Here is a 12,475-nt window from a genome sequence, read left to right as displayed (position 1 = left end):
TATGTTGACACCGTTGACGGCAAATTATCCACGTTGCGGACCGAGTATGACATTCATGTAAGCGCGTTTGCAAATCTTCGCAGAAACTTTAGAAAAATTCATGAAACCGGAGAGGAATTCTTTGGTACTCCGCACACCGTTGACATGAAACTTTCTGATATCAAGACCAACATTGACACGATCAAACAAACACAGCAGGATATCGTAAGTGGGATTCCTGATATCGTTAACAAATCCAGTTTGATTAAAATTCCACCTGGAGTTACCCATGGTCTAAACAAAATGATACTATCAAATATACAGCAACAGTCACTGGAGTATACAGGCTGTCTGTGTTCAGTGCTGCTAAATATGAAATTTTCACAACATATCCCTGGAGACATTCCACCGACAAGTTTTCCGGTATTGTGACTATCATATTAAACAAGGAAACCGAAGAAACATTTATACTGGAAGCAACCGACAAGAAATTAACCGCAACATCTTACTGGTGGTGTTTGGAATTTGTAGCTGAAACACCTCAATTGTTTACTGCGTAATATAATAAATGGCAACGATGGCAGCATCAACGACAACTCTAATGACAGAGTCATTAAATGCGCAACAATATAGATATGATCAAGTACGCGAATGGCAGTCAGAGTTAAAAAATACCATTAACGAATGTACAATAAAAGTAAAAAATATAAGTGGCGTGTAATCATCCTAGACACAATAGTGTATTCAGGATCCGCGATAGTTGCATCTACGGGAGTATTATTATGAGCGCTAACACCAGTGACAACTGCAATCGCGGTCACAATTACAGTTTCAACATCAACGACAATTGCAGGAGTTGCTAATATTATCGCGAAAAAAATGTCTTCATGCGCGCTAACAAAATTGCACGAATATGAAAAGTTAAACAATGCGGCCACGAGCGCCAACTCGAAATTATCGTCGCTGATATCATCAAGTCTCGACGATACAGTAATATCAGATTCCGAATTTATGCTAATGGCAAAGATGTATGAAGACTACACCGGTCATTTGAAGCAACAAAAGATAAATAACAATATCGGAATTACTTCATCAAGCTCTGCTTGATATAGTCGAAAATACAAGCCCAAAACGAACTTCTTCAATAACAGTAATCTCGACTAAACCAGAATTCAGTATTAATTTTCCAACTGCAATTCCAGTAAACCAAATCGCGTTAGCACAATTACGAGTATATCACAGTTGGCCCAATATCAGATCAAAATCGTTTGATGGATTGCCAGCAAATAATGCACTGGTATTTGCACATAAAAATAAACCCGATAGCACTCTCGACTGGAATGTCATTGGGTTACCAACCGGGTCTTATCAAATCGAAGAAATCAATGAAGAATTACAACGTCGAAAAAAAATATCACAGGAAAAGAATCTAAGATAACAATAACTGTTCATGAGCCAACGCTGTCTTCTGCCATCGAAATAAGCACCCCAGACTACGACATGGATATATATCAGAGTTCGATCAGAACAGTGTTAGGATGGCCTGAAATTCCACCCGAGGCGTCACCAATACCACCAGAACCTAAAAAATCCGATTATATCACTGACAAACAATCATATCATGAAATTATTCCATCATATAAACAACGTCTGGATAATATAAAAGGATCAAAGTTGGGTAGTAATTTTGGCTTCTACAGTAAGGACCATATTAGGTGGTTTTTTTATTAATGAACACCTTCCCGGAGGAGGGACTAGTGCTTTTGCTCTTGACCTAAGAGATATTATTGAATATTTTAAAATCATTAATCAAGAACATAAAACACAACTAGAGCGACTACGGCAGCGCTTCCAAGAACATCTTTTTGATATAACAAGTTCACGCAGCGAAATCATCACCGGATTGAAATATTAAATCAGCTTGTATCCGACATGGAATATATTAACCGGCGAGTAATTCAGGCAACAACTGATTATACTGACGACTTAAATCGCTTTAAACAACAATTTTTAACTACATATTCGCTAACAGAATCCACTCTGCCAAATGTTAAATTTCCCGGGTATAATGCAACCGAACTAAAAAAATCTGTTAACGATCTAATCAATGAGTTCTTTGATGACATACTTGCACAACACAGGCGATCACTACCGGAGGCAACTATGCTCAGTCACAACAATAGCCCAACCGGAGAAGGCCGACATGTATCTCCGGAAATCGTAAATATAACCGAAGTGGTCGCAGTCAGTCTTGTGTGTGATGCCATTGATGGCAGCTACGGCACAGACACGACAGTATCAAATCAAGCCCAGCAAGGGTTTGTTCTTTATTCATTCACCCCGAAAGACCCAACTGGATTTCTAATCGTGCAGAAGCCGATCAATCCGGTCTATCTACGATGTCATAATCCGTGGCTGACCAGAATAAATTTCAAACTAACAGACCAGTCTGGCCATCTTCTTGATTTGCGAAATGAAAAACTACATATTAATTTACTTATGAAATCGTAGCTCAGTACAAATATTTTATTTATATATATTTTGTACACATCGACCAATTTCTCAATTTTGATAGGGCATTTACTAGAAAAAATCATATAAATCGTCCGATTTGCTAATTTTGATAGGGTATTTACTAGTAAAAATCATGCGAATTTAGTAAAGTAAAACAATCTGCAGGAAAATTTATTTTTTACTGACAATTAATCAAGCGAGTATTATATAATGTACCACTGCATAAATTGTTTCATACATAACAAAGGACTTCTTGATGAAGCTGTCGAAACCGGAAAAGTTACCCCGGAAAAAATAATTGTTGACGATTACGGCACTGACGATTTTATACTGACTGATACGCAACTGGAAGCATTTTAAAAAAAATCATATTGTGATCGCGCATTGCAGTATACCTCAAATTTTAGAATATATACGCGTATTTGGATCTTGAAATATTTAAATATGTACCACCACATAAATGTTTTCGTGTATGACAAACAAGCGCTCGAGCAAGCAGTTAAGGCCGCATTTACCCAAGAAGAAATTAGCGTTAAATTCATTATTGACGAATACGGAGACGAAGATTTCTTACTAACACAGCAACAGTTAGATAGTCTCAGACGCGAGCATATTATTTCAATTGTATGCGACCGAGATCAAATTCTCAATTATGCGCACTCTTGCATTAAATTCGATCGACTAAGGCAAATATTATCTAACTCGGACTGATACAAGTAAAAAAAAAATGTTGTTTTTTTTTACTTTCATTTTCAGTTCCAAGTACTTGATGAAATCAAGATATTTGCTTCCTTGATGAAATCACCTTGATGAAATCAAGGCGAGGTATTTACTTCCTCGTCAACGGACATACAATTGTTTAGCTTTCTTACACAAGTATTTATCACCTTCCTTGTTTCATATTCTTGAGCTAATTCCAACCTAATTTTTTCAATTGCACGAGACAACGAAACAAATTCATTTATTTGTGCTTCTTCTACTGTAACCAGCGATTTAAATAAATTCGTCTGGATTTTTTTAGAAATCGGTACTGAGCAGGCAGAATATAACGACCTGCGCATTTTGCTTCATGTAGTGTTTCAAAATCAGACATTATTCTTTCAGGATTTAGTTCATCGGATATATTAAATCCGCGCTCTTCTATTTTTTTAATAGCAACAATCACATCATTGATATTTTCGTAATTCATATATATATATATATATAAATATTATATATTTAAAAAGAAAAAAATAAACAGTAGCCATTGATGAGCGGTTATCAATCATGGGTCTTGCACTGGCACTATGGGTCTCCACGAGGTCCTTTTGTCCCAAGGTTTCATCTTGAAGAATTTTTTTATATCAGTTTTACAGAGCCTTTCTGATCGCTTCTCGGCAATCCTCGTGATCGGTTCTTTTGGCCACATTCTTTCTGAATGTTTTGTTTTTGTAAGGCCCATGTGATGTAGAGCTTTAAGGCTACTGTTTATTTTTGGGGCTCCAAAGCGTTCCAAATCCCAGGGGTGAACAACACCCCCCACGATTCGACGTGGAGGAGATATGTACACAAGGCCCCTGCTGGAGCCGCCATTTTCTTATAAAACCCTATGATTGGGCACCGTTGACAGTGTATCCGTGACGAGATTCGAACAGCTGGCATTTGATAAAGTCGGGACGAGAGTCAAACGCTTTACCACTGTACCACGGTCTCATCTGATAATACAGGATTTAAAAATTATCATATAGGTAACTACTGACAGACAGTTAACAAGTTCTGAAACATTACTGCTGAATTTAAATTCTGAAATCCAATTGGATCTAAATTTTAACACAGAATTCATATTACTGTGAAAATAACACTTACCTGTACTGACAAACGCGGAAGTGATATAGACTGTGACGCAATTGGCTGTAATAAAAACAACTATATACCGCTCTGCCGCGCTGGATAAATTTACCTGTAATGACATCTCAGGAAGTGTTGCGCAATCTCCCTGATGAAATCACCTTGACAAGGGGGGAAACTAATTGCATGAGATATGCTTAACGGAGTCATCTCCCATTTACATTTTAATAAAACTCGGATTTTAGTGAAGTAAATATTGAAAAACAATCCCTTGCTTATATTTTTTGAGAGAGTAAATTTATATATATTTTCTGCGACTCTTCGTACTCAGGGCGCACAAATATCAAAATAGATGCCAGCTGAGTTTATCGATTCAAATATTATTTCTTCATTCGTATCTAAATTTATGGATACAACTCCCTTGGCGCTTTTATTGTTACAGCCAGTATTACCAAACCTACAATTCTGACTTTATGTGACAGCTCAGATTGGATAAAGAATTATCGGTTTTAATATTGTTGATGTCTCGATCACAAGACCGTTTTGGATCACTCCGTTAAATACCTCGAACACGAAACGATGACAGTGATATATTTTCTTCCTTCCATCAGTAAATTTAAGATAACCAATATTACTAACAACGCCTACTGGTTTTTTCAACCTGAAATTTCTGACTATTCCCTCACGATTCGCTTCGTAATTCTTAATGATAGGATGTGGGACAAATTCTTGATTCATTATATATATATATATATATATATATATATATATATATATATATATATATATATATATATATATATATATATATATATATATATATATATATATATATATATATATATATATATATATATATATATATATATATATATATTTGTCTAATTTATAATTTGTCTGAAAACCTAGTTATATAATCGCGCTCACATTTTAGCGCAACATCGTTATTTTTTTTGTTATAATATCTTTTAAGTTCACGGTATCTCTTTCCCTCGCAACTTGCACATAACTATGTTTTACTCCTCACTCCAACACCACATCGCAGACATGGTATTGGTCCTAAACTCCCGCTTCGGATGCTTTGGGAATGTTCCCCGCAGAATTCTTTTCTGCAGGATTTATTACAGGCGGTTACAGATCCAACTTTAAGCCACTTGCACTGATATATATATATATATATATATATATATATATATATATATATATATATATATATATATATATATATATATATATATATATATATATATATATATATATATATATATATATATATATATATATTTCTTATTTCAATGTTTGTCTTAAATATAATATGGAGGAGCTTGAAAGGTTATCTGCAATCAAGCCCTGGAAAGCTTCCAGATTCGATCTTGACAGAGTGACCCCTGACTCGCGGAGACGAGCCCTGACTGATCTGTTTGATATTTTCAGGGATGCCAAAAAAGAATTTCGTAATGATAAAGCATCTCACGTATGGTCATCATTTAAAATTATACGCGACACCGAAGGTGTCGTTGACGAAGACATTGATGCTACAATGAATGATGCACGAACGAAAACAACTATCGATTATCTTAATCAGAAATATTTTTTCAGAATAAAATTTATTGTGCAAGCAGATTCCGATACGTGGATTATCCGTGATAAAAATGACCCTGTCCTTGCTAATGGAAAAACCGTTCCGTTGAGTAAAGATTCCAAACCAGGAATGTTGACTGGGATTGATAAACCATATTACGTTCAAGCGTATCCTGTGACCGCGGTCATTTATAGAATCTATCCGATAAAAACACCAAAAATCAACAAACTTGCCCCAATGAGATTCTCATCCTTGACAAAGTCAAGGCTAAATTGTGTAGCCGAGCGAGTACTGGAACATTTCAAAAATGCGATGCGCGGAAACGGTCTAACTGATCTAAGACGTTCCAAGATAGCAGCGTGGGCTGAAAAAGTCAAGGATATAGGAATATCAATAAACGATGTTGCCGAGCTAGAAAAAGCACTAAGATTTCCCATAACCGTAACAACGATAACAGAGAAAGTATTATACAAATCGAAATATAATCGGAACGGAGCTCCAATAAATATCATTGGTCATAACGCTCATGCTTGGACTAACGCAGTTACGATATTTCCGCGGGATCGTGTTGTGAAATATTACCCCGCTAAAAATATGTTTGATTTTATTAAACAAATAAGCGAAAACGACCCTGTGTCGGTGTGGTTGTTTAAAAGTTCCGAAGATGGCGAGTATGATCAATTTGTAAGATCTAACGGTGAATTATACCGGACGGAATCTCTGCAACAGGAAATGAAAAAACTCGCACAGAGATATTCAGAAAACACTGAGCAGTTATTAACTAATCGTTTTACAGTTCCGACTGTTGCCGCTCAGGCCGCCACAGGAAGAAATTCATGGAAGCCAACCCAAAGTGAGTTTCTCGAAGATATACAATTGAGTTGTATCGAGTATGGACATGGCGGTTTATGGAATACCAAGTATGACCACAAGGATATCATTTCCGTAGACATGGTTGCGTGTTATCCGGGAAGCTTTCTTGGGATGGGCGAGTGTAGTGGATATTCTAAAACATTTGGACATCCCACGAACTCGATGACGCGAGTTGCTATAAATAGTCCTTTACTCGATTTTGGCCTGACAGGATTTGCTCGTGTGACGTCGTTTGCGCTAGCTGAAAAACTTCATCCATGCTGTTATGTTTGGTTTGGCAGACATTTCTCAGATAAACGTTGGACACCAATTGTGTTGTTGCGATATATGCTTGACAGCCGAATACTGGTATCGTTGACGGTCAGTGAAGCAATCATATCATATCGACCGCAGACTTCGGTTTGGTTACCAACACCTGAGCGTATCAGTCTCGATGAAGTCATTGAGGAATATGCACGAGAGTGTCCCCATCAGACCATGGATGTCATTAACAATAACGCTCCAAATATTTTCAGGATTAAACTCAGCAACAGTAAAAAAACAGCAAAAGATCTCCATGGAAGAATAATCGGTAAATTTACTCAAGGTGGCGCATATGATCATAAATGACATCCCTCACGATTGATTATCGATGATGCTGAATTAAATTTTATAATTGCTGATGCCGCTGCGAGAAATATATTTTGTAATCGGGAGGACGCTTTCTTGTCCGACGAAACACGGTTGGGTACAATTGTAAGTTACATTAATGGAGAATCACCTCAATACACACATTTAAGATCTTTGATGCTGGCTTATGTTTCTATAAATTTGCTATCGCAAGTAAATAGATTCCCCGACACTGCATTTAGAGTTGCAAAGAATTCATTTTATATCGATAAAAGATATTCAGAATCACTGGCTCGTTTTACAAGCAACGATGAATCATGGAGTTCTTGGAGAATAAAAAAGGAAATGCTACATTGTTATTGTGAATCCGCTGATGTTGCTATCAAAGACAGTTATTGCAAATCAGAATTATCGGAAGTGTCGTCGGCGCCGTCTGTAAATGATCCAATCACCAGACACAAAACCGTTTATTTGAACGGACCGGGAAGGTCTGGTAAGACAACTCGAGCGATTGAATTATTTCGAAATTCAGATATGATTGTGCTAACACCAACACACAGACTTGCCAGGGAGATGAAACAACGAGGAGTTAATTCTTGTACTTCTCACAGTTTTTTCAAATACAGCGGTGGTGTGTGGACTCCAGATCGAATGGGAACAAAATATATTCCAAAAGTTATAATTTGGGATGAAGTGTGCACAGTGCCGTTAGATGTATTAAATATATTTTTTAATTGGCTGCTAACAAAATATACTGCAGTGATAATGTGCGGCGATCACGGTCAGCCACCACCTTTTGTTGGTCCATCTCCGCATTTGTGGTTAACAGATTTTGTAGATTATTATGAAGAAGTGTCTGATGATTATATATCTCTTGATGCAACGTTGAAGGAATTTAAAACATTAATCAGATTACAACCGAATAAAATTCAATGTGAAATTATGCGTAAAATAATTGCAGAGACTTCAATGAGCGACTTTTGGAAAACGTGGAGACCAAACGATTTGATAGTGGCAAGTAGAAAGATAGTCAGAGACACACTTCAGCAACGGTTCTTTCAATTACAACGAGAAAAGTTTCCAATGTTGCCAGTGCCATTGTGTTATAGACCAGCTGATACACGACTGCAAAATATTGATGTTGATATTCCCGGGAAAACAGAGAAACATAATTTAGTATTAAATGATATTGTCACAGTTGATGTCAATGTTGTTGAAGATTCACTAAAAATGAACAAATCCCCATGGACGCTAGGATACGCAACGACAATACATTCATCTCAAGGACTGACTATTTCTGATACAGTTGTTTGGATCGTTGATGATCGAATCGAGTGGTCAAACTTAGTTTATATGTCAGTGTCTCGAGTCAGAAGATTTTCTCAATTGCGGAGAATTGTCTTGGAAGAGTCAATGGCTGATGATAACGATAAATGTCAAGTCGATATAATAAGAAAAAAAAACTCACCGGTTACAAACAGAGTGACAAAAAAAATAATCGAAAATTTGACCTCCATGATGAATTTATCATGACACTGAAGCAACAGCAGAATAATCACTGTGCGAACTGTAATTGAATAATGTTGTGGCAGTATTCGAGTGATAATCCAAAACAATTTACCGTAGACAGAAAAGATAATAGTCGCGGTCATACACAACAAAATGTGATGCTGACATGTCTTGAATGTAACCGAAGTCGTGGTGCTGGCACCCTTGGTGCTAGTTAAGTGATTTGGGCGGTAATTGTGTGTCCTCGGGAATTACTTGTAGTTGTTCACGTGTGGATCCGCGTTAAGGAGCAGTTGAATCCAGCCTGTAGATTGCTGGTCTACCAGTGGATCTAGTTATGTTAGATATCTGGTGTGTGGTGATGCTCCAGATAGGATCAGTCGCTCTTTTTTACCACCTTCAAGCTCACCAGGTTCATATAAATATCTCACAGTGACATTGCCCAGTATTGGTTTTGCTGAAAAATCACGTCGTTGTGGTATATGTTTTTTGGTAATTGCGTTAATAGGTTTCATGCTGGTTGTTCGAGTTATTTCATTATTTAATGCAGTTATCACGCTTGGTAATCTTGCAACCCATTCGCGCGATCTCTTGTCCTGAATGAATTCCTTCGCGTACTGATATCCAAATAACCGCTCAGCAAGTGTTCGATTAAATCGTTCAACAATTGCTTGATCACGATGAATCTCAGTATGCCCTCGTCTGATGGTGACGTTATGTTGTTTCGTCGTTGATGATACTGCACCCTGAAATTCTTTGCCAGGATCAACTTGTAATAGATTTGGCCATCGCAGAGGTCCTCGTTGATAAATTCGTTCAAAAGCAGAAGCAACCTCAGATGCTGTTTTAGTCGTTAACGATTCTGCATCTTTGCATTTACTTTCAACATCAACTACAGTTAGCGCATATTTATATGTTCAACGACGAACGGTATCATATGGCAAAAATAATATATCAGCTTGATGAACTTCATTTGGCACACTAACATTAAAATGTGCAAAATTAATTTTTCTAGGACGCGGAAGATAAATTTGCCATATTGCCTGTCGGGATAACCAATTCTTAGCAGTATCACGTGTGACTTTTGCTGATTCAGCGAGTTTACTAATTGCTGCGCTACCCCTCCAGTATCCTCTTGGGGAATAATAAATCGACTCCATTATAATTAATTACCAGCACCTAGCGCTAATTTACCTTTCATTGCGGATTTTATAAACCAACTGGCTAATTTTTCCTTTAGAGATCTATCAGTAATGAAATTTAGCGCTTGAATTAATTTCACATCCGCGAGATGCCTATCTTGTAGATTTTTACTTTTATAAGCTACATCATGGACATGGCATGCTTTATCGATAGCATTTATCGGATACTCACCTGGGTTTGGTCGATCTTGGTCATCAAGTCTGATATCAAGTCGGGTTCCAGGACCACAGTAATTATATCCTGGGAGATGTTTTTCTCCTGGATATTTAGCACACGGAGCTCCTGGTAATTTTCCTAATTTGGCGGCAATATCACCTTCTTTTTTTTATTACTTGGCGCTGACTTACCACCTGATGGAGTCAGGGAAATAAATTTGAACTTTTTTATACCGCGTCGCTCACACTTGCCCGAAACCGCAGATCTGTTATTTTTTTGTTGTAACAGTTGTTAAATCACTTGTTGGCGTGCGCGCCCTGCACTTCACACAATATAAATCCATATTCTTTTTATATATGTCATGAATGTAATTGACTTTTCTGCAACACGAAAACAAGAAATAGTTAAACATCACGCAGCGCTACCAAATTCTGTTCGTATGATCATAATTGGACCATCTGGGAGTGGTAAGACACAGTTGTTACTTAATTTAATAATGAGATGGCTCAAGTGGGATAAGTTGTATTTGGTAGCTTCGTCTGTAGATGACCAGCTGTGTTACGAAGTGTTAAAAGATTTTAATGAAAACGCAAGATCTTTAAATGAGAACGGAGACCATGTTGTTGAATTTATCACTAACATTGATGAAGCACCAAGTGTAGAAGATATTGATAGATTTATTAACAATTCAGTCGTGTATGATGACGTGATGTTGGATAAACAATCAAATCCTGCCAGGATATTTTCCAGAGGCAGACACAAAAACACTGATGTGATTTATGTAACCCAACGATATAAACAAATTCCTAAACTGATCAGGGATAATTGAAATATTCTTGCTATGTTTAACGGAGTTGATACACACACGTTACAAAATATTCATCAGACTTGGTGCAGTGGTGATATGGATATAAATAAGTTTAGAAATTTATTTAGTCAGGCTCAGTCAACCCCGCACGGATTTATAACAATAAATTTACATGATCCTCGAACACGGTATCGAGTCGGGTTAGATACGATTTTTGGATAATTTTTCGCACATCGGTTTTCGAAAAGGGACGCAGGAAGCAGCAGGGAGGGCAACCACAACAAAGGGCAGCAACAACGACGACAGTTGTGTTTACTCGCGGGTTTATTTCGGCATTTGGAACCTGTAGGATTCGCGGTTTTTTAAAGGGCTTTTTTCGGCTTTTGGAACCTTCTAAAAGTTGTAGGATTCGCCCTCCCTGCTGCTGTATATGTGAGAAAGATTGCCTGTAGCTTCCTGTGAGTCGGTAGTTCTCCCCGCGGTTCTTCCTCTACTAGATGTACTCACCGCTATGTATGTTGTTCTATGGTTTAACGCCATTTTGCAGCTACACATGGCGGCCAGTATTAATGGTGGAGGAATAATCCGGGAAAACCCCGGAAAGAACCACCGACCCAAGAGAAGCTACTGGCAAGCTTTATCACATACCCACATTGTCCGAATCAGAGACTCGCACCCACACAGACAGAGGTGAGATGGCAGTGATCCGTAACAGAGAGCGCCTTAGACCACTCGGCCACTCGTGGCCCCCCGCTATGTATGTATGTATGTATGTATGTATGTATGCATGTGCTAAAATGGCGTTTAGCTCACAACAATAGCAACACGCTGGCTACTTTTTCAATAAATTTGAAACTGATTGCATGTTAGAGAGAGAGAGACAGAGACAGAGAGAGTGTGTGTGTGAGGGAGTGAGAGAATAATAAACATTATCAATTCATCTAAAAATACAAACAACATAAATCACAATTTACAGACAACCAATATTTCAGTTTTACTTTATTCCTGAACATAATTCCTAAAATGATACCTTCATACACAAAAACACGCACACATGCATACTCGATCACAGTCGGACATGATATCTGTCCTTTACCAGATTTGCATATTTAGTCAACGGTACCGCTGATATTTATTATCGTCTGACTGGTGTCAGATTAAGGAAGGTATTCCTTAAGGAAGGTATATAATGATAACATCTGGATCGTACTATAGGGGCCTGCACATATCATTCGTTTTTCCAAAGGCTGCAAACCTATTAAAAAACAGATTGAAGAAATATTACCAGTCACAGCTATAGAGATCCATTTAGACTGCAAGGTCAATGCTTTTTAAATGCATGAAGTTACCATGCGAGTATCAAAAGTATTCCAAAGATAGACCTATGATGATATTCTTCGACATGACACGAAAGA

General features: G+C 37.5%; 1 protein-coding gene across 1 annotated transcript in view; it reads left to right on the top strand.

Annotated features, from left to right (window-relative positions):
- LOC149786813 (uncharacterized) overlaps positions 1-12,475 on the top strand; it is a 59,415-nt gene that overhangs the window by 30,236 nt on the left and 16,704 nt on the right. The window lies entirely within an intron of this gene.

Source organism: Sinohyriopsis cumingii, chromosome 12 (assembly GCF_028554795.1).
Source record: "Sinohyriopsis cumingii isolate HCF-2022 chromosome 12, ASM2855479v2, whole genome shotgun sequence".
NCBI lineage: Eukaryota > Metazoa > Mollusca > Bivalvia > Unionida > Unionidae > Sinohyriopsis > Sinohyriopsis cumingii.
This window is presented reverse-complemented; position numbering and strand designations above follow the sequence as displayed.